We start from the raw sequence: 20,911 nt of genomic DNA, 5'->3' as shown, positions 1-20,911 counted from the left end.
CCGCAACACGACGTGTCTTGTACTCGACTAATGTCTGAAATAGTGATGGATGGAACTGAAACCGTGAATCAGCAGGTCTGCCCATAAATTCGTAAGAGTACGAGGGGTGGACATACACTCCTGGAAATGGAAAAAAGAACACATTGACACCGGTGTGTCAGACCCACCATACTTGCTCCAGACACTGCGAGAGGGCTGTAAAAGCAATGATCACACGCACGGCACAGCGGACACACCAGGAACCGCGGTGTTGTCCGTCGAATGGCGCTAGTTGCGCAGCATTTGTGCACCGCCGCCGTCAGTGTCAGCCAGTTTGCCGTGGCATACGGAGCTCCATCGCAGTCTTTAACACTGGTAGCATGCCGCGACAGCGTGGACGTGAACCGTATGTGCAGTTGACGGACTTTGAGCGAGGGCGTATAGTGGGCATGCGGGAGGCCGGGTGGACGTACCGCCGAATTGCTCAACACGTGGGGCGTGAGGTCTCCACAGTACATCGATGTTGTCGTCAGTGGTCGGCGGAAGGTGCACGTGCCCGTCGACCTGGGACCGGACCGCAGCGACGCACGGATGCACGCCAAGACCGTAGGATCCTACGTAGTGCCGTAGGGGACCGCACCGCCACTTCCCAGCAAATTAGGGACACTGTTGCTCCTGGGGTATCGGCGAGGACCATTCGCAACCGTCTCCATGAAGCTGGGCTACGGTCCCGCACACCGTTAGGCCGTCTTCCGCTCACGCCCCAACATCGTGCAGCCCGCCTCCAGTGGTGTCGCGACAGGCGTGAATGGAGGGACGAATGGAGACGTGTCGTCTTCAGCGATGAGAGTCGCTTCTGCCTTGGTGCCAATGATGGTCGTATGCGTGTTTGGCGCCGTGCAGGTGAGCGCCACAATCAGGACTGCATACGACCGAGGCACACAGGGCCAACACCCGGCATCATGGTGTGGGGAGCGATCTCCTACACTGGCCGTACACCACTGGTGATCGTCGAGGGGACACTGAATAGTGCACGGTACATCCAAACCGTCATCGAACCCATCGTTCTAACATTCCTAGACCGGCAAGGGAACTTGCTGTTCCAACAGGACAATGCACGTCCGCATGCATCCCGTGCCACCCAACGTGCTCTAGAAGGTGTAAGTCAACTACCCTGGCCAGCAAGATCTCCGGATCTGTCCCCCATTGAGCATGTTTGGGACTGGATGAAGCGTCGTCTCACGCGGTCTGCACGTCCAGCACGAACGCTGGTCCAACTGAGGCGCCTGGTGGAAATGGCATGGCAAGCCGTTCCACAGGACTACATCCAGCATCTCTACGATCGTCTCCATGGGAGAATAGCAGCCTGCATTGCTGCGAAAGGTGGATATACACTGTACTAGTGCCGACATTGTGCATGCTCTGTTGCCTGTGTCTATGTGCCTGTGGTTCTGCCAGTGTGATCATGTGATGTATCTGACCCCAGGAATGTGTCAATAAAGTTTCCCCATCCTGGGACAATAAATTCACAGTGTTCTTATTTCAATATCCAGGAGTGTATATTCTAAGCAGCACGCTGCAAGGCAGCCCAGATATGCTTAATAATGTTCATGTCCGGGGAGTTTTGTGGTAAGCGGAAGTATTTAAACTCAGAATGGTGTTCCTGGAGCCACTCTGTAGCAATTAAGGATGTGTGTGGTGTCGCATTGTCCTGCTGGAATTGCGCAAGTCCGCTGGAATGCCAACGGAGATGATGTGATCCAGGTGATCAGACGTATCACCTCTCAGAGTCCTATCTAGACGTATCATGGGTCCCATATCACTCGAACTGCACACGCCACAAACCGTTAGAGAGCCGCCACCAGTTTGAACAGTCACCTGCTAACATGCAGGCTCCGTGGATTCGTGAAGTTGTCTCCATACCTGAACACGTCCATCCGATTGATACTATTTTAAACGAGACGCATCCCACCAGGCGACATGTTTCCTGTCATCAACCGCCCAGTGTCAGTGTTGGCACGCCCAGGCAAGACGTAAAGCTTCGAATCGTGCAGTAAACAAGGGTACACGAATGGACAGTCGGCTCCGAAAGCCCATATCGATGATGTTTCGTTGAATGGTTCGCAAGCTGAGACTTGTTGATGGCCAAACATTGAAATATGCAGCAGTTTGCGAAACTGTCACTCTTCTGTCACGTAGAGCGGTTATCCTTCGTTGTCGTTGGTCCGTTCTTGCAGGATCATGTTTTGACCGCAGTGGTGTCGGAGATTCAATGTTTTACTAGATTCCTTATATTCACGGTACAGTCGTGATATTGTCATTCACGAAAATCTCTACTTTATTGCTACCTCCGAAACGATGTGCCCCTTCTCTCGACCGCCGACTATAACACCACATTTAGAGTCACTTAAATCTTGATAACCTGCCATTGTAGCCGCAGTAACTGAACAACAACTGCGCCAGACCGCAGCGCTGTTTTCTGCCTGTTTATATATTTCTGTATTTGAAGACGCATGCCTATACCAGTTTTTCGGGCGCTTGTGTAAGTGCTGGTTTCTCCCGCGCTCTCCTCAAGAGTGGAACAGCAGAGATGAAACAATGAAGGTTTCAATGAAACCTCTGCCAGACATTTAATTGTGAACTAGTGAGTAATGAAGTAAACGTAGATGTAGATGCATATCTAGGACTTGGAATTTTATTGCTTGCTTCTGGCCAGGAAAATGTTTTACCACTTAACTAACACATAACTGTGTTGGTTAAATTTTGTTTTCAGTGAGCTACAGTAACTCTGAAATTTGTGGCTCCGCGTGGCTTTGATTTGTTTCTATAACTGTTGTTCAGCAATATCCTCGTCGGAAGACTTGGTAAACTAATCTTCCGCAATGACGAACGCGATGCTGGAGGTAGTAGATGGTGCTAAATTTCACCTACATGACCACTTGCGCTATTATTATAGGTCTGTAGTTCCTTTTAGCTTCCAATAATTATACTGACACGAATGTCTTCTTTCATTTCAGGTGAGTACCTTGCCTTATGAAGCACTTGTAATCTCCAAGTGATGCAGTAGATGGTTTACGATGTCTTCCAGTCGGTGAGTAACGAAAGAGAGTGGCATGAAATTTATCTAAGTTTTCCTAGCGTACTGTTTTTATTTTATAATTTCAGAAATACTGTTATAAATGTTTTTATCTCCTTATTTAAATTCTACTAAAAACCCAGTTATTACAGGCACGTTGTTATTTCATCTGCTGGAGAAAGTATAATTTAATTTTCAGAACTGGGAAACATTATTAGCAAGTTATCCTTCGGTACATTCAGCAGACGTTTCAGTACATGTATTTGGCGATAGGGCGTCTAAATGTTCTCCGTAAATGCATTTTGCCAGCGCTGTAGAAACTTTTAATTTATTATTACCGAAGCGTTGTATTTGCTTGTACATTATCTTTCAGCCGCTAGAAACGCGATGCTACTTCAGTTGTGAAACTGCAGCCCAAGCACAAGACAGGCAGTTCTGAAACAAATTATATAGTACCTCGTAATTATGTTAAAAATGAACACAAACAGTTTTAACCGTAAAAACATTTTTTATTTCGGCAGAACCGGTTTCAGTCTGTTTTGAGCATCCTCAGACACTCATACCATGAGGGTAGGCGGTAGAGGTAAATGGAGAGGATGTCCACTAGTGTTTTCGTCCATTTTAAAAGCACTTTTAGCCTGATCGCTGTTCTTCACGAGAAATGTTCTCAAAAATTACTCCGTAACTATTTTTCTTAGAAACTCAGTCAGAGGCCTGTCACATTTATAAAGAGCAATAGCATAAGGAAATACGCAGGATAGACACTTTTTTTTGTATAATCGGTGAGGACCAACCTGTAGGCAAAGGCGCTCTTTTTATTTCCTTCGGTACGTCAGTCTTCCGTTTTAAAACAAACAACGCACCATGAAATATGAAGTACCATGTATGTGCGCAGTCTTCCACAACCAATCCTATTTTGAAAAACTGTATTTTGGATGTCAGGTGTCTGCGTTACGAAACACTGAAACGGTTGTTAAACCGATCATTTGACCCTTTAACAGCGATCTTCCTCAGGGCGAGTTTATTTTGCACGGACGGTCAGTGAGTTGCATGATGCGTTAGACTTATTGTTTTGTAGCTCTCGCCTTTTTCTGTCCTTCCTATCTTCGGTATTACTTGGACAATTTTTTTACAGGAATCTGATGGTACATAGCCAGAGTCCTAGATTCTACGAACCAACGTCAATAATAGTTTGGTTGGAACTTCTACCAAATATTTTAGATATTTCGAAGAAGTGCTAAATACGTCTTCTGCGTTATTTGATCTTAAGTCTTCCAAGTATGGTATAATGATAAAAAATTTTCTTCTCTGTGTAACCAATGATAGTTTATCGTTAACGTATATTAACACACTGTGTAGGTCACAAATAACAGCGAACTACTTGCTGATAAACAACTGAACTACGGTATATAGCCTAATAAAGGGACAGCTACTTGTGGTTCATTATTAACGTCCATAAATACACTGTATAGGTCAGAAACAGCAATTGACCCTAGTCTTTAGCGGGTAAAAGATGACCTCAGCGCACAAAATATGTGCATCGTCTCAGGTGGGCACTTTTGTCGCTTTAGAGAGCTGTAGATGTACACCTGGTACAAGTAGGTGATGAGTCCCTTCACCGCCTTTGTAACTCATGCCAGTGGGGTGGTGTGTAAGCGCCAGTTTGTTCTATGAAGTCAACCCAGTAAGGTCTGTCGACATGGTGCCTTCACAGAATGTCAGCATCAAGCTATTGAATTTGCACCTGTCCATGAGCACACCATGAAGGAAGTTACCCGATTTATTGGTGTTTCCATTTGGAATGTCCGACGTATCGACAAGTAATTGCATACTGGTCGTAGTCATGCAACACTGTGTGCTAACAGTGGTCATTGAAACACCGTAACTGACACGGACTAGAGACATGTACCACTAATTGACTATGCCAGCTGCTCTTAAATTCGTCAGGAATTTCAGCTGACAGTGATTTTAATTCAAACAGTTTCTGCGTCTGGAAACTGCCTGAGTAGTGTCTATACGGGGCTGGATCCCTGCGTAGTCGGTGCCGGCACAGCGTTTGTGGTGTGCGGGTTGCCGGCCGTAAGCCCGCAGGCGCTAACCTTCCCGGGATTGTTAACGCGCCTCGCTAGTACATCACATATTTCGGTTCAGTGCCGATTACATATATTCTGTTTAGGCTTAATGGTATATAAGTAGCCAGCAAGGACTGCCATAATTTTTCACATGAATCAACTGTGGTGGCGCTGGTATCAAGGAGACTAGTTTGCACCCGCGGGTCATAAAGCCATCAAGAGCCCGCGTATATCCCTCCACATACGGTGCACTTAAGCCCTGGTGAAACCTCCAGTTGGTAGTTGCAAACGCCTGTTGGATCCAGACCACTGGCGCCGGCCTCCTAAAGCATCCCATTTGTTGGAGCTTAAATTGTAAAGCGCCACTAAGCACAGCATCGTATCGCTCCTCTACGCCGCCGAGCAGCTACTTTCTTCCTGGGGACTCAGTGATGCTGTGCAGTTGTGCTACGCCGATTACTGAAGTGACATTTCTTTTGACTTTGAGTTGCTCTTACCTCTGATCAAGGACGATCATTTCTCTCATAACTATCTGTGGTGATGTTACAATAAATGTCTTTCGTCAGGTCACCTACGGAATCAACATTCTTCGCCCTGCTGTTCACTGTCATCACATCAGGTGGCATTTGGAAGCACTTCGCCGTTTGAATCCTTCTCTGGGTTACTTTACGGATCTCTAACGCTACGCTAGGATGCAACCCAGCTGCTGACGTGTAATCGCCTCTCTGTTCTCGTATACTATGCCGTCTTGTGTTTGGCTCAATAACCAAGCAACTGTTCAGTATTCACTTGTATTGTGTGCAACAGTACCATCCAATGAACATTTGGAGTCCGATATATCGCATGAAACCATTGTTCACTGTGACACATGCAGCTGTCTGTCTTCAATGGAACTAAACCCTCAGAAACAGGACAGTGACGGGGTAATGCGCGTAGTGTGCTCCGGAAGGTCTCAGTTTTCCCTCTTCTAAAATGATATGAGGCTTCGAATGCACGGGCAGCTTGGAGATACGTTTAATCACAGTGAGCGGAAGGATTATTTCGAGACGCCGCACGTAGTTCTGTGATTTTTCAGGGGTCAGTAAATCAATGGGTGAAAACGGAACCCTAACAGTATCCTTTGTTATCCGCCTCTCTGCCTGTCTGTTGGTCCATCGACGCCCTCTTATCTCATGAACCGGTAGAAATAACAAATTGAAATTTATGACACATACTAAGGTCAATGGACACTTGACCATGTAGATAATATTAACTTCAAGTCGATGCTATCAAAAGATATGGCCACCTATGTCACATATTTTGATACGTGCAAATCACATATGAAAGTCTATAGGGTATTTTCGTTGACTTAGATGCATAATATTTGGCAAGTAGTAGGACTTTACAGTACAAATAAAGGAAAAATTCGGAAATTCGTAATTGGTACTTATAGATCACCCGTCTCTTAAGACCACTTTTCCTCATGAACGTGTACACGTATCGAGTTAATATTTAAATTTCTCCAAGTCATTGCATTCAAAGGATACTACCACTTACGTTACATGTTTGGATACTCACAAACTCACTCGTCAAAACCTGCGGGGTACTTCCCGTTGGCCCCGAATCATGAAAGTTGGCAAACAAAAAATTTAAGCTTCTTAATCAAACGAATCAGAAGATGTCCTTTATGGAACATACTTACATAATGCAAACTTACTCACCAGCATCTATAGGTTACTTCCAGTTTTCCCATGAAATTTTGGAAGAAGCAAGCTTTCACAATACATGTATTCTAAAAATTTGAAAACTGTTAATTTGTAACTATGTCACAGAAAAAATCTTTGTATTACTTATTCTTCTGTCATTCTGTCCATCTGTTATGACCGCTTTTCCTCAGCACTTTCAATAATAAGCGGGATAGTAAACAAAAAATTTAGGCATAAAACATTGCCGAAAGTCTCGGAATTCCCTAGACTGATGTCTTGCCAGTATTGGTATCGATAAAAGGAAAAAAAATCTTCTCGGTTCCCGGGAAGGATGAACTCTCTGTATACAAAATTAAGTTTGAACGGAATCCTCAGAGTGTTAGTCCCACTCACACTTGGCCACTTGTTAATTTTAAATAATTAAGAGCATAGCTAGCTTATAAATATGCCCTCTTTGTGATCTCTGCGTCGTTTCTACGTAAAATGATTCAATATAACGTATGAGTGAATAATCTGAATTGCAATGAACGTGTTATTTCTTCATGTCATGACTTTTGTCCACTCAACCAAATTTGCGCGAACGTGTGAACCAGGTTCCTTAATTGAAGGTTGTCGGTGGTTAGATACTGCTATTTCTCCTGGACCTATATAATGAACACTTTTTGATACTCCCACATGACAACAGCATTGTTCACAGTGCTACAAGTGTACATTACCGGTTTGATAAACACTCAAGCATCCATTCTCTCCTCGAGCGACGTGCTGAATAACCCGATCTCTGTAAAACAGAAAACATTTGAAACAATTAGGAACAACTAGAGAAACAGAGCAGTCAACATTGGGCAGTCAACAATGCCGTAGTGACCAATAAGTACACTCCTGGAAATGGAAAAAAGAACACATTGGCACCGGTGTGTCAGACCCACCATACTTGCTCCAGACACTGCGAGAGGGCTGTACAAGCAATGATCACACGCACAGCACAGCGGACACACCAGGAACCGCGGTGTTGGCCGTCGAATGGCGCTAGCTGCGCAGCATTTGTGCACCGCCGCCGTCAGTGTCAGCCAGTTTGCCGTGATATACGGAGCCCCATCGCAGTCTTTAACACTGGTAGCATGCCGCGACAGCGTGGACGTGAACCGTATGTGCAGTTGACGGACTTTGAGCGAAGGCGTATAGTGGGCATGCGGGAGGCCGGGTGGACGTACCGCCGAATTGCTCAACACGTGGGGCGTGAGGTCTCCACAGTACATCGATGTTGTCGTCAGTGGTCGGCGGAAGGTGCACGTGCCCGTCGACCTGCGACCGGACCGCAGCGACGCACGGATGCACGCCAAGACCGTAGGATCCTACGCAGTGCCGTAGGGGACCGCACCGCCACTTCCCAGCAAATTAGGGACACTGTTGCTCCTGGGGTATCGGCGAGGACCATTCGCAACTGTCTCCATGAAGCTGGGCTACGGTCCCGCACACCGTTAGGCCGTCTTCCGCTCACGCCCCAACATCGTGCAGCCCGCCTCCAGTGGTGTCGCGACAGGCGTGAATGGAGGGACGAATGGAGACGTGTCGTCTTCAGCGATGAGAGTCGCTTCTGCCTTGGTGCCAATGATGGTCGTATGCGTGTTTGGCGCCGTGCAGGTGAGCGCCACAATCAGGACTGCATACGACCGAGGCACACAGGGCCAACACCCGGCATCATGGTGTGGGGAGCGATCTCCTACACTGGCCGTACACCACTGGTGATCGTCGAGGGGACACTGAATAGAGCACGGTACATCCAAACCGTCATCGAACCCATCGTTCTACCATTCCTAGACCGGCAAGGGAACTTGCTGTTCCAACAGGACAATGCACGTCCGCATGCATCCCGTGCCACCCAACGTGCTCTAGAAGGTGTAAGTCAACTACCCTGGCCAGCAAGATCTCCGGATCTGTCCCCCATTGAGCATGTTTGGGACTGGATGAAGCGTCGTCTCACGCGGTCTGCACGTCCAGCACGAACGCTGGTCCAACTGAGACGCCAGGTGGAAATGGCGTGGCAAGCCGTTCCACAGGACTACATCCAGCATCTCTACGATCGTCTCCATGGGAGAATAGCAGCCTGCATTGCTGCGAAAGGTGGATATACACTGTACTAGTGCCGACATTGTGCATGCTCTGTTGCCTGTGTCTATGTGCCTGTGGTTCTGTCAGTGTGATCATGTCATGTATCTGACCCCAGGAATGTGTCAATAAAGTTTCCCCTTCCTGGGACAATGAATTCACGGTGTTCTTATTTCAATTTCCAGGAGTGTAGTTTTAGAACGCCTGAAGAAATCTGATCCTCTTCCTTGCGGATCAGAGATGGTTATGAAGCTGTAGGCAGTATTGCATGGTGTTAGTACACTCCCACACATATGCATTCGTTTCACTAACTGCTGTGGAATTTGTTATTGACTGACAGTTGGAACGATACTTGCGTTCTTGGAAGCAAGAGAGCCACCCGTTTGATTAATGTTCGCTTTTAAATAATCTTCTACTTAACTAACGAAATAGTCATTATAGTTTTTTGTTCCAGGCGTTAGTAAATTATCAAGACATCTGAATGACCGTGTAATAAATGTACAGAACCGTCAAATCTCGCTAATTCAGTGACAAAAGCTACATCTACATCTAAATCTACATGCTTACTCTGCAGTTCACAATTAGGTGCTTGGCAGAGGGTTCATCGAACCACAATCATACTATCTCTCTACCACTTCACTCCCGAACAGCGCGCAGGATAAACGAACACCTAAACCTTTCTGTTCAAGCTCTGATTTCTCTTATTTTATTTTGATGATCTTTTCTACCTATGTAGGTTGGGCTCAACAAAATATTTTCGCATTCGGAAGAGAAAGTTGGTGACTGAAATTTCGTATATAGATCTCGCCGCGACGAAAAACGTCTTTGCTTAAATGACTTCCATCCCAACTCGCGTATCATATCTGCCACACTCTCTCCCCTATTACGTGATAATACAAAACGAGCTGCCCTTTTTTGCACCCTTTCGATGTCCTCCGTCAATCCCACCTGGTAAGGATCCCACACCGCGCAGCAATATTCTAACAGAGGACGAACGAATGTAGTGTAAGCTGTCTCTTTAGTGGACTTGTGGCATCTTCTAAGTGTCCTGCCAATGAAACGCAACCTTTGGCTCGCCTTCCCCACAATATTATCTATGTGGTCTTTCCAACTGAAGTTGTTCGTAATTTTAACACCCAGGTACTTGGTTGAATTGACAGCCTTGAGAATTGTACTATTTTTCGAGTAATCGAATTCCACAGATTTCTTTTGGAACTCATGTGGATCACCTCGCACTTTTCGTTATTTAGCATCAACTGCCACCTGCCACACCATACAGCAATCTCTTCTAAATCGCTTTGCAACTGAAACTGGTCTTCGGATGACCTTACTAGACGGTAAATTACAGCATCATCTGCGAACAACCTAAAAGAACTGCTCAGATTGTCACCCAGGTCATTTATATAGATCAGGAACAGCAGAGGTCCCAGGACGCTTCCCTGGGGAACACCTGATATCACTTCAATTTTACTCGATGATTTGCCGTCTATTACTATGAACTGCGTCTTTCCTGACAGGAAATCCCGAATCCATTCGCACAACTGAGACGATGCCCCAGAGGCACGCAGCTTGATTAGAAGTCGCTTGTGAGGAACGGTGTCAAAAGCTTTCCGGAAATCTAGAAATACGGAATCAACTTGAGATACCCTGTCGATATTGGCCATTACTACGCACGAATAAAGAGCTAGCTGCGTTGCACAACAAAGATGTTTCCTGATACCATGCCTATTACGTATCAATAGATCGTTCACTTGGAGGTGATTCATAATGTTTGAATACAATATATGCTCCAACTTACTAATGGAGCAGTGCTTGGGAATACGTGTGTAATTGCAGCTTAGCAAGAGTTTGTAAACACATACAACATGCATGAGAAGTATGTAGAGAGTCTGACGGGTCTATGTGCCCGTATTTTTATATGTGGTGCCTCAATATGCACAAAAATCAACGTGTGGGTTGTCTTTCCTATGCGTCGAACACACTCCCCACAAACATATCACAAACTTCGCCATCCGATATCATAGCTCCAGCACTAAGTGTACTACAGCTGTCTGTACAGACTACCCATTTTGTATCCACGCGTCCACATTTCAACAACTGAATTGCTACCCAGAGGAAAATAAGCAGTAATGACTTGTTCTTTCCACATGCGTGAGGTCTCTTCGGAAAGTAAGGTCGGAACGATTCCGAAATGGAAACCATCGTACAAATCCAAAATGTTTTAACAGTTTTCTACATCTTCTAGCCATTCTCTACATAGTCATACACACTGTTTTTCTGTTGTTGTCTATTCTTATCGTATTATGCTAGGCACTTTCCTCGATACATAACAATTTGTGTGCAAGCTAATGTTCCCTATATTCGCCTCTACACTCGACTTTCTAATGCAAAATATGGTTCAAATGGTGCAAATGGCTCTGAGCACTATGGGACTCAACTGCTGTGGTCATCAGTCCCCTAGAAATTAGAACTACTTAAACCTAACTAACCTAAGGACATCACACACACCCATGCTCGAAGCAGGATTCGAACCTGCGACCGTAGCAGCAGCACGGCTCCGGGCTGGAGCGCCTAGAACCGCACAGCCACCGCAGCCGGCTAAAATATGGTTCAAATGGCCCTAAGCACTATGGGACTTAACATCTGAGGTCGTCAGTCCCCTAGACTTAGAGCTACTTAAACCTAACTAAGCTAAGGATATCACACACATCCGTGCCCGAGGCAGGATTCGAACCTGCGACCGTAGCAGCAGCGTGGTTCCGGTCTGAAGCGCCTAGAACCGCTCGGCTACAGCGGACGGCTTTCTACTTCACTAACATTTCTTTAAAGTGTTTGCTTTCTCCTCTAAAGCAGGGCCGGCCAGAAATTCTGCACGCGTGTGGTGCTCCTGCACATGTGCAACTTCCGGGTCACAGCGAGCACGCCGCAGCCGTCAGCGTTCATGTAGTGAATTTTTCTACGCAAGATGTCGCTTTATCCACTTGCTGAGATACTCTGTACCGGCGCATTCTAGTGCTTTCCACAGCTTGCAAGCCAACCATGGGAAGGTATTTCGCGTATTAAACATCTAAAATACTGTCACAGTCTACCCATTGAGACGTCTACTTTTATGTTAACAGTTCAATCCAGTAAGACAAGTAATACAGTTAACAAGCGTGAGTTTTTTTAAGGCAGCTTGACTGACGGCACGTAAATACGCGTAATGTTTTTGATCTAGTATTTAAGAAAGAGAGCAGTTAGTGACTTCGGTTTATTCATTTTCACCAGCGAGAAAAATCTTTCACAAACATATGTCAACCCGAACATGGACATAACTCTCGCGGCTTCTCGGTGCAGGCGTGGAAATTCTTGATGTGAAAAATTTTCGAAGACTTCTTTTGTACTTCTCACTGCAAAGAACTTGTCCTGCAGTCTTCTATTGCACTGTAGGTCGATCAGTTCCATCTATAGATCATTCGGAGCATCTTCAACTGCCGACGAGAACGGTAGAGCAAAGAGGCGAATGACGGGAGACAAACTCCTAACATCTGCAAATGTGCTCGAAATTGTTCCTTAATTTTTACAATTATTGACACGTATTCTTGAAATCAAGCTCTTTCATGGACCAGTCCAAGAGTCGGGAAATGTGCAGTGTTTTCCGTCAATAGGTGGTTCTCCCAAAGCGCAAACTTCCTTTCAAAGGAGTTTACTTTCTCCAACATGTCAGAAATTAAATTATTTTCACCTTGCAAACTGACGTTCAGGCTGTCCATGTGAGACGTAATGTCAACGAGAAATGCAAGGTCTGATATCCAACAAGGGTCTTCCAACATAGGTTCACTTTTTCCCTTCTCATGTAAGAATGTTACTATGACCGAACGTAAATCAAAAAATATTTTCAGCATTCTACCTCGACTGAGCCAGCGTAGTTCGGTATAGTAAGATATGTCGCCGTACTCCGCTCGTAATTCCTCCAAAAACCTCCGAAACTGGCGATGCGTAAGCCCATGTGTCTCCAGATAGTTTACAGTACGCACAAAAATGTGTATGACGTTTGCTAACGTTACTGATTTTGTACAAAGCGCCTCTCGATGCAGAATGCAGTGCATTCCACACAACATCTCGTCTGTGCGTCCTAGCTTTTTGCGCATCCGTGCTCTGAGTCCTCACTGATGGCCTTGCATTGATGGTGCTCCATCTGTGGTCACTGAGACTAACCTATTCCAGTCCATACCGACACCATCAATCGCTTGCTCGACACCTTGGAGCAAGTCCGCACCTGAAGTAGTCCCTTTCAAAGGTACTATATCCAAAACGTCCTCTGATACACAAAGTGCGTTATCGACACCTCGTATGTATATCACAACATGGGTTATATCCGTAAGATCGGTTGCTTCATCGAGCGCAACAGAGAAAGCTACAAAGTCTTTAGCCTTATTTACTAGCTGCCTGTGCACACCGCCGGCCATAGCACTGATACGTCTGGTCACTGTTAGTTTGCATATACTGATTTCTTGAAACCTACTGACGTTCGTGGGACACACAAGTTCTGCAGCATCAATCAGACATCCTTTCACAAACTCTCCTTCGGAAAAGAGTTTCCCAGATTGTGCAGTTCTTAATGCGATTTTAAAACTTGCAGTGAAGATTTAGTGTGGTTGTCATTCTGGAAAATTGAAAACAGTACATCGTACAGCGTACAGTAAAATAGACATAAATGTAAAACAAGAAACTAAGAGTTCAAGAAGTATGAGTTACTTTGGCGTACAGTAAAATCGAGTTGATTCGTCTCATCCATTTTCTTAAGGACATTTAATTTTGCTTGACGTTCTTCACTGTTGAGTACACTACACTCGTCTTTGTGATATGTATTGTACTGTCTTTCAACTGAAAACTTACGCTGGCCGCCTATTTTTCGGCGGCACAGAAAACACTGTGACTTTTCGCCAATGGCTACAAAAAAGAATTGCAGTTTCCAGGCATTTTTAGACGACTGAGAACATAGATCTCCCGTCCTTTGCTTTTTCACAGTACCTGCCATTTCTCAGTACTTCTCTGTTAAGGTTACGGTCACCAGGGGTAAATGAGACTGGGTATGCTGCGCTCTTGCTTGTACCACATAAACAGGGAAGTGGAGCCGCCGCCGTTCATTTAGGACACATGGCTAATAACAGATGTCGCTGTCGCACACGTGTGCACATGTGCAGCACTTCCGCACGTCTGCACACTGTGGAGCGTTTGACTGAAAGTGTACTGAAGCAATCCTCAGTTGTTGAATAGATATATGATGTCAGCCCTCCTGCTGTGAATGCACGTATTACACAGTGATATTAACGTAGCGTCTCTTGAGGGTGACGTAATTTTATGTCGGGTGTGGCTGTACGTTACTTGAAACCCGGCTACCGTAATGACTGTAAAAGATGATTGGGGTGCAGTGAGTGCACCTGTATCTGGACGGGCACACAGAGCACGCTCGCGGCCATTGTTTAGAAGCGCGTGGGCAGGGGTGGGGTCACCAGCTGACCTGTTGTTGCAGCCCTGGGTGCGCCGTTTGTGCTCTGTCTGCACCACTGTTTGCAGAAGCACAGCTGTCCTCCTCTTGTCAGCACGGTACAGCACGCTAATGCGGTAAGCAGCCGCATTCAGCGTTGACCATTACGCAGGACTCACAGACGGCTCCGCACACCTGATAACGTGGTTGTGGACACCCCCATCGGGGCACAAGTGTATTCCTGGTCACGCTAGCCCGCACAACACGTCTTGCAACACCGTCCATTAACTACACGTCGTTTTAATGTTGCAAATAACGTATCTCTGATATTTTTTTAAAGGGGAGTAGGACATCAAATGGGCTGCCTTGTGGCAGGAGAGGCGCTGCAGGACATTTTAATTTCCACTGTCTATACTTTTACAAATAAACTCATAAAACTTTGTCAGCATGACCAGGAAGGGTTCAGGATTCCCACTGATAGTAGTGGAAGTTCAAAAACATAATAAAATTTTTTTTTTTACTTGTAAAAGTTTATGATTTTTTCACTTACTGTTGGCTGCATTTGTTGCCTTAGGTACACTTTTCTTCATAAGTAAGAGAGATTATTTGATGAATTTTGCACAGCATACAAACCATACATACTTAAAGGTGTATGAAACTCTAGAATTTATTCAATTTATGGAAAAACAAATGAGCTGTTACATTTTAAATTTCATGTTTGGAGAATATTCAAATTTTATAGTTAATTATCTCAATTTTTACCACAGTTTGTAATAGATTTGGAAAATTCTAGAGTTTCATACACCTGTAAGTATGGTTTGTATGCTGTGCAAAATTCATCAAAGAATCTCTCTTACTTATGAAGAAAAGTGTACCTATAGCAACAAATGCAACCAATAGTAAGTGAAAAAATGATGAAATTTCACACGAAAAAATAAATATTTTCGTATATTTTTGAACTTCCATTGCTATGAGTGTGAATCCTGAATCCTTCCTGGTCATGCTGACAAAGTTTTATGAATTTATTTGTAAAAGTATAGACAGTGGAAATTCAAATGTCCTGTGGTGCCTCTCCCGCTTTAAGTCAGCCCGTTTGATGTCCTACTCCCCTTAAGTCATCATTATTCGACCGGTTTGATGCTGCCCTCTGTGTTTTCCCATCTTTTTCTAACGTTTTCGTTAGTACTTTGACGAAATTTTCTTAGTCTATGTATTTACATTTTTTCTTTCTTTCTGTAATTAACACTGAGCGATTGTAAAAGGACATAATCGCCTCTCTTACATTCAGAATTTTATTGAAACGACATGGAAGGAAACATCATCAACTCGATCGCAGGTTCTAAGGACAAAATCGCACACTTGCGAAACATTTGCTCCAGCCGTCAATCGCGGTTTAAAATTTGCGCCATTATTGTGATATTACGCAGCTATGACCTTCTGAATGCACGGCTCTTAAACATCGCGCGCGCCACCGTTTTTCTGTAATGCTCTGCTGCAATGCAATCGCTTAATGCCCGTGCGGCAAGTACTGTACTGTACAGCGGAGTGACAATCACAGGCCTTCTATTCGTGGAATTAGGACGGAGAGGGAAGAGGGGGGAATAGGTCACTACTGCAGAACGTGTTTTGAAATCCTTTACGAGAACTCGCGGGCCGCTGTGGCAGAGCGGTTCTAGGTGCTTCAGTCCGGAGCCGCGCGACTGCTACAGTCGCAGGTTCAAATCCTGCCTCGGACATGGATGTGTGTGATGTCCTTAGGTTAGTTAGGCTTAAGTAGTTCTAAGTTCTAGGGGACCGATGACCTCAGATCTTAAGTGCCGTACAACTCAGAGCAATCTGAACCATTTTTTAAAGAGAACTCGTTGTTCTACACCGAAAGTCAGTCTCATGACAATAAACGTTCCGTGTTACTTATATATATTCACCTAACGAGACTGGCATTGCCTGGGTATTTATTATCTCTTACAAAAGAAAACAGGGTATGAACTGTGTTTGTAGCATAACATCGAAAAAGTTTCATATTCGTGAAAATACCTTAGAAATTGTGACGTAGTCGTACAAATAAATATGGATGATGTATTATGCATAGTACACAAAATACAAGTGGTCTGTAATGTTTATTTCTGTACCTTGGGCGCAGCTGCTTTGTGTGTCTGAAACGCGATTTTACAAACGTCCCCATGACAACGTCTCTTATAGCTATATAGACGTTATTGTTTTTGCCAACAGCCGTTTCAGCTTGTAGCACAATATTTCAAGTTTGATTCCTTTGTTGTTGTAGTACCGAATTCTGCCGCTAGGAACGACAGCAAGTTGAGAAACAAATGGTATACTTCACAAGATCTGAACGTGTTTATGGTATGTTTTGAATGGCAGAAACAAAGTCAGCAACAAGAGTTGAAAAGTTTCACACCGAGTTCCACTAAGATCCTCCTAGGAGGCATACAGTTAACTAATGGCTCAGAACCTCGACCAGACTGGTTGCAGCATCTCCACTAGTTTCAGAGGGTCTCATCGCGCGAATGAGAGAGAGTTTTGTTCGCAGAACACACAATTTGCGTTGCGATAGCTTGGAGCACCTCATTCGACTGTCAGAAGAGCGTTACGCAAGAGAGTGCACCTGAATCCACACAAACAGATATTGGAGAAATGAAGCCAAATATAAAAGATTGGCAAGAAACTGATGACAGATGGGAATTTGTTGCATGGGCAATGATAAGCATCTGCAGCAAAAGTGTAATTTAAAGTGGAAGCTAAGTAAAAGGGACTGTGTGGTATGAAAATGGTTCAAATGGCTCTGAGCACTATGGGACTTAACTTCTGAGGTCATCAGTCCGCTAGAACTTAGGACTACTTAAACCTAACTAACCTAAGGACGTCACACACATCCATGCCCGGGGCAGGATTCGAACCTGCGACCGGAGTGGTCGCGCGGTTCGTGACTGAAGCGCCTAGAACCGCTTGGCCACACCGGCGGCCGTTGCATGAGACTTGCAGTGTTTTGCTACAAGGTGAAGCCTTTACTGCCTGCATAAGTTTTCTCAGAAAAGTTCTATATATAAGTAATGTTGCTAAGTCCTTTGGGAATCACCATATACTGTCTACTTCACCTGAAATATTTGTCTTCGGTAAGGTATAAATGCTGCTAATTGACAGGCGAAGTCCATATGTAGAGGAAGACCCGTTGAAGAATAAGGCATATACGAGAAGGAACATACCATCGTTCAATGAAGCCATAACAACAGTAGTAAACGCGATAACAATAATCTATCTCTCTTATTAATTACGGAATGACTGCAAAGTAAGCTCAGGACATTTTGATCAAAAGTAGCATGTCCTCGAAAACGGAAAGTTAGGTGTTGGACCTATCGTACGAGGCTGATGTACTGTGTCAGCTTAACTTCATCACCAATTAAGAGCATTATGTATGGAAGCTGATGATCATACACCAAGCATACATAGACGTGGTAGCAGAATTAAAAACAAAGTCGTAATAAAGTACAAATTTACTGTAATGTTCAAAATACATAACTTAATAACTGAAGTACCCACACATGCATCAATTAGTAGCAGGAATGCAAGGCTCAAGAAATCTGATTGGTTCTGGATATGGTCGCAACTGGAATAAAAGAAGGCAAGAGCGGAAGTGTGTTGTATTAAAAATATATTTTTTTTAGAAAGTAAATATTCCTTTTCATTTGCGAAAAGTCATATATACTTTATTCTTAACCACAAGCGACATACATTTAACTTCACTCTATACAGTGCCATCTTCCTTGGTTTCCGAACTAGACACAGGAACATCAGTATAAAATGGATTAACTCCTTGGAAGAACTTATTTTGTTTTTCAAATATTCGCAAATTAGTCCATTCCGTAGCTTTTTCAACTCAAACAGACGTGGAAGGCTTTGAATATTCATAAATATATGTCCTTCATGCAATACCAGTTGATTCAAATCCTAGATCATTACTACATACAGCGCGAATACTCGCCACTGGACATTGTTCCTCAAAAAAATTATTTCTGAGCGTATGTATTAATAGTTGTCCTCTTTATACATACATGTATCCTATACACACATGTTACCACCTTATTTATAATTCATTCTCATATTTGTTACTAAAAATTTAAATGCATCACGGATATAAAAATGGGATAAGAAGAAAAGATTTTAGCATTCACACCAAAAGAACTCTGATCACATATTTTACGACAGTTGAATTCCAGGCTGAATGTATCAACAAACACGGTTGGTCACCTATACAAAAGGGCCAACACAGACACGGTAGTCATACGCTTACGATGCATCCACTGACGTTGACGACATCGTTTCCTCATAATCACTCTGTTATTTCTATGATAAACAAATGCACGACACATCCACGCCGGACGGTGTCTCCGACATATCCGTCTTCTTCATCACATGGAAACAATGGATTATATGACAATTGGCACGGAAACCGCCAAGCCTAAGAAGCAATTCCTAGTCACTAATAGCATCACCGTTAGAAACAAGTATTACTAGCCACTCTATGCGTAATTATTAGGCCATGTTTATTCTGATCATTGATAGTCATCTGTCTCCCTTCAGCAATCCGATTTGGAATACATCCACACTGTTTCCATTTCCACCTTTCAAATTCTTCGAACGATATAATCTTGTGCTACCTTTCATCGTAGCCAATGAAGACAAATTCAGAAAAATAAGACACGTTTGGCTTTGGAAACGGATCAATCCTTTCTGTGTCAATGTACTATTACGGATATTGGTATATGCAGATAAGTATAGCTACGTCTTTCAAATGCCGGCCGGGGTGGCCGAGCGGTTCTAGGCGCTACGGTCTGGAACCGCGTGACCGCAGCGGTCGCAGGTTCGAATCCTGCCTCGGGCATGGAAGTGTGTGATGTCCTTAGGTTAGTTAGGTTTAAGTAGTTCTAGGTTATAGGGGACTGATGACCTCAGAAGTTATCTCCCATAGTGCTCAGAGCCATTTTTTATTTTTCAAACCTGTTTTGACTGAAAGAACGCAATTTTCTGTTATGTTTATAGTACTCCAGTCGCATTATAGAACGACAACGGATCTGTATTTCGCACTACATTGAAGAAATTAATTTCCGATGCCATTCACTGCTTTACACGCACAAATTACTATTTGCAATATCATTTCTTCACAAAGCCGACACGTTTTAAATTGAAAGACATTTGCAGTTGTGCAGCTATAGTACTTGAATCGCCTAGAAAAATTCTGAAGTTCTTAGCAGATAAAATACATCATCGTAGGTACGTTAAGACTTTGAGGAAATTTCATTTTAAAAAACAACTTGGTACAACGTGACACTCAGCCTCCAATTAAAACTTCCGTTTGCGGTAATCTAGAGTAGAATAGATCCCGCGATTAGCAGGTTTCCTATCTGCTCTTAATTTACAATTCTGCAGCAGAAGTTTCGTCGTCTTATCTCTGATAAACTGAAAGCGACCTTTCGCAGTGCCAGAAAAAGGATAGAGGAGATGTGTTTCGGTAAATATATTGAAGAATTACTTAGATTATAACACGCGTAAGAAAACTCATACGTACAAATGTGTCCAATAGAAGTCGCTTGCTTTAATAACCTAACAGTTTACCTACAGTGACCAGTAAATAACTACAGAACACATTATGGCAATAACGCAGATACCATTTACATTTACTTTCGAAACGTTAACAGCTTATTAATTTTCTAAATACAAAGTGATACTACAAAACTACGTTTAACTGCATGCTTTGCGGGTGGAGAACTTAAATTTGAAAGACTTACGACTCCATTTAGAACCTGTGCCTACATAATATTTACGTATGTGTAGGGAAATATGTCATTAGCGAATTTATGATTAAAGCTATTTTACTGCACTTGCGATGACTGTTCTTTCGACCATGTGCGTAAGAACAGAGACAAAACACACACACACACACACACACACACACACACACACACACACACACACACATGATGGACAATGATCTCCTCAGTGTGGATGGTCGAACTCTTACTGGAAATGGCGAAAGATTAAAAACGATAATGGGCAAGGGGCATTACATGTATGAAACTAAACTCCGTCCGAACAGGTCTTGCAAGGTCCAACGGCACCGACCGGCCACCGTGTCATCCTCAGCCCACAGGAGTCAGTGGATGCGGATATGGAGGAACATGTGGTCAGCACACCGCTCTCCCGGCCGTACGTCAGTTAAAGAGACCGGAGCCGCTACTTCTCAAACAAGTAGCTCGTCCGTTTGCCTGCTGAGTGCACCCCGCTTGCCAACAGCGCTCGGCAGACCGGATGGACACCCATCCATGTGGTAGCCTAGCCTGACAGCACTTAAATTCGGTGATCTGACGGGAACCGGTGCTACCTCTTCGCAAGGCCGTGGGCAAATCCATATATAGGGTGCGGGTAAGTTGAGAATGGAGATCTGACGTGAGGCGTGCAAGACAGCCCGTGCAGTTGCGCTGTCCGCTGTGTCCAGATGGCTAACTGGTCAGAC

The sequence above is a fragment of the Schistocerca americana genome, chromosome 8, assembly GCF_021461395.2.
Source record: "Schistocerca americana isolate TAMUIC-IGC-003095 chromosome 8, iqSchAmer2.1, whole genome shotgun sequence".
Taxonomy (NCBI): domain Eukaryota; kingdom Metazoa; phylum Arthropoda; class Insecta; order Orthoptera; family Acrididae; genus Schistocerca; species Schistocerca americana.
Note: the sequence above shows the minus strand (reverse complement) of the source record.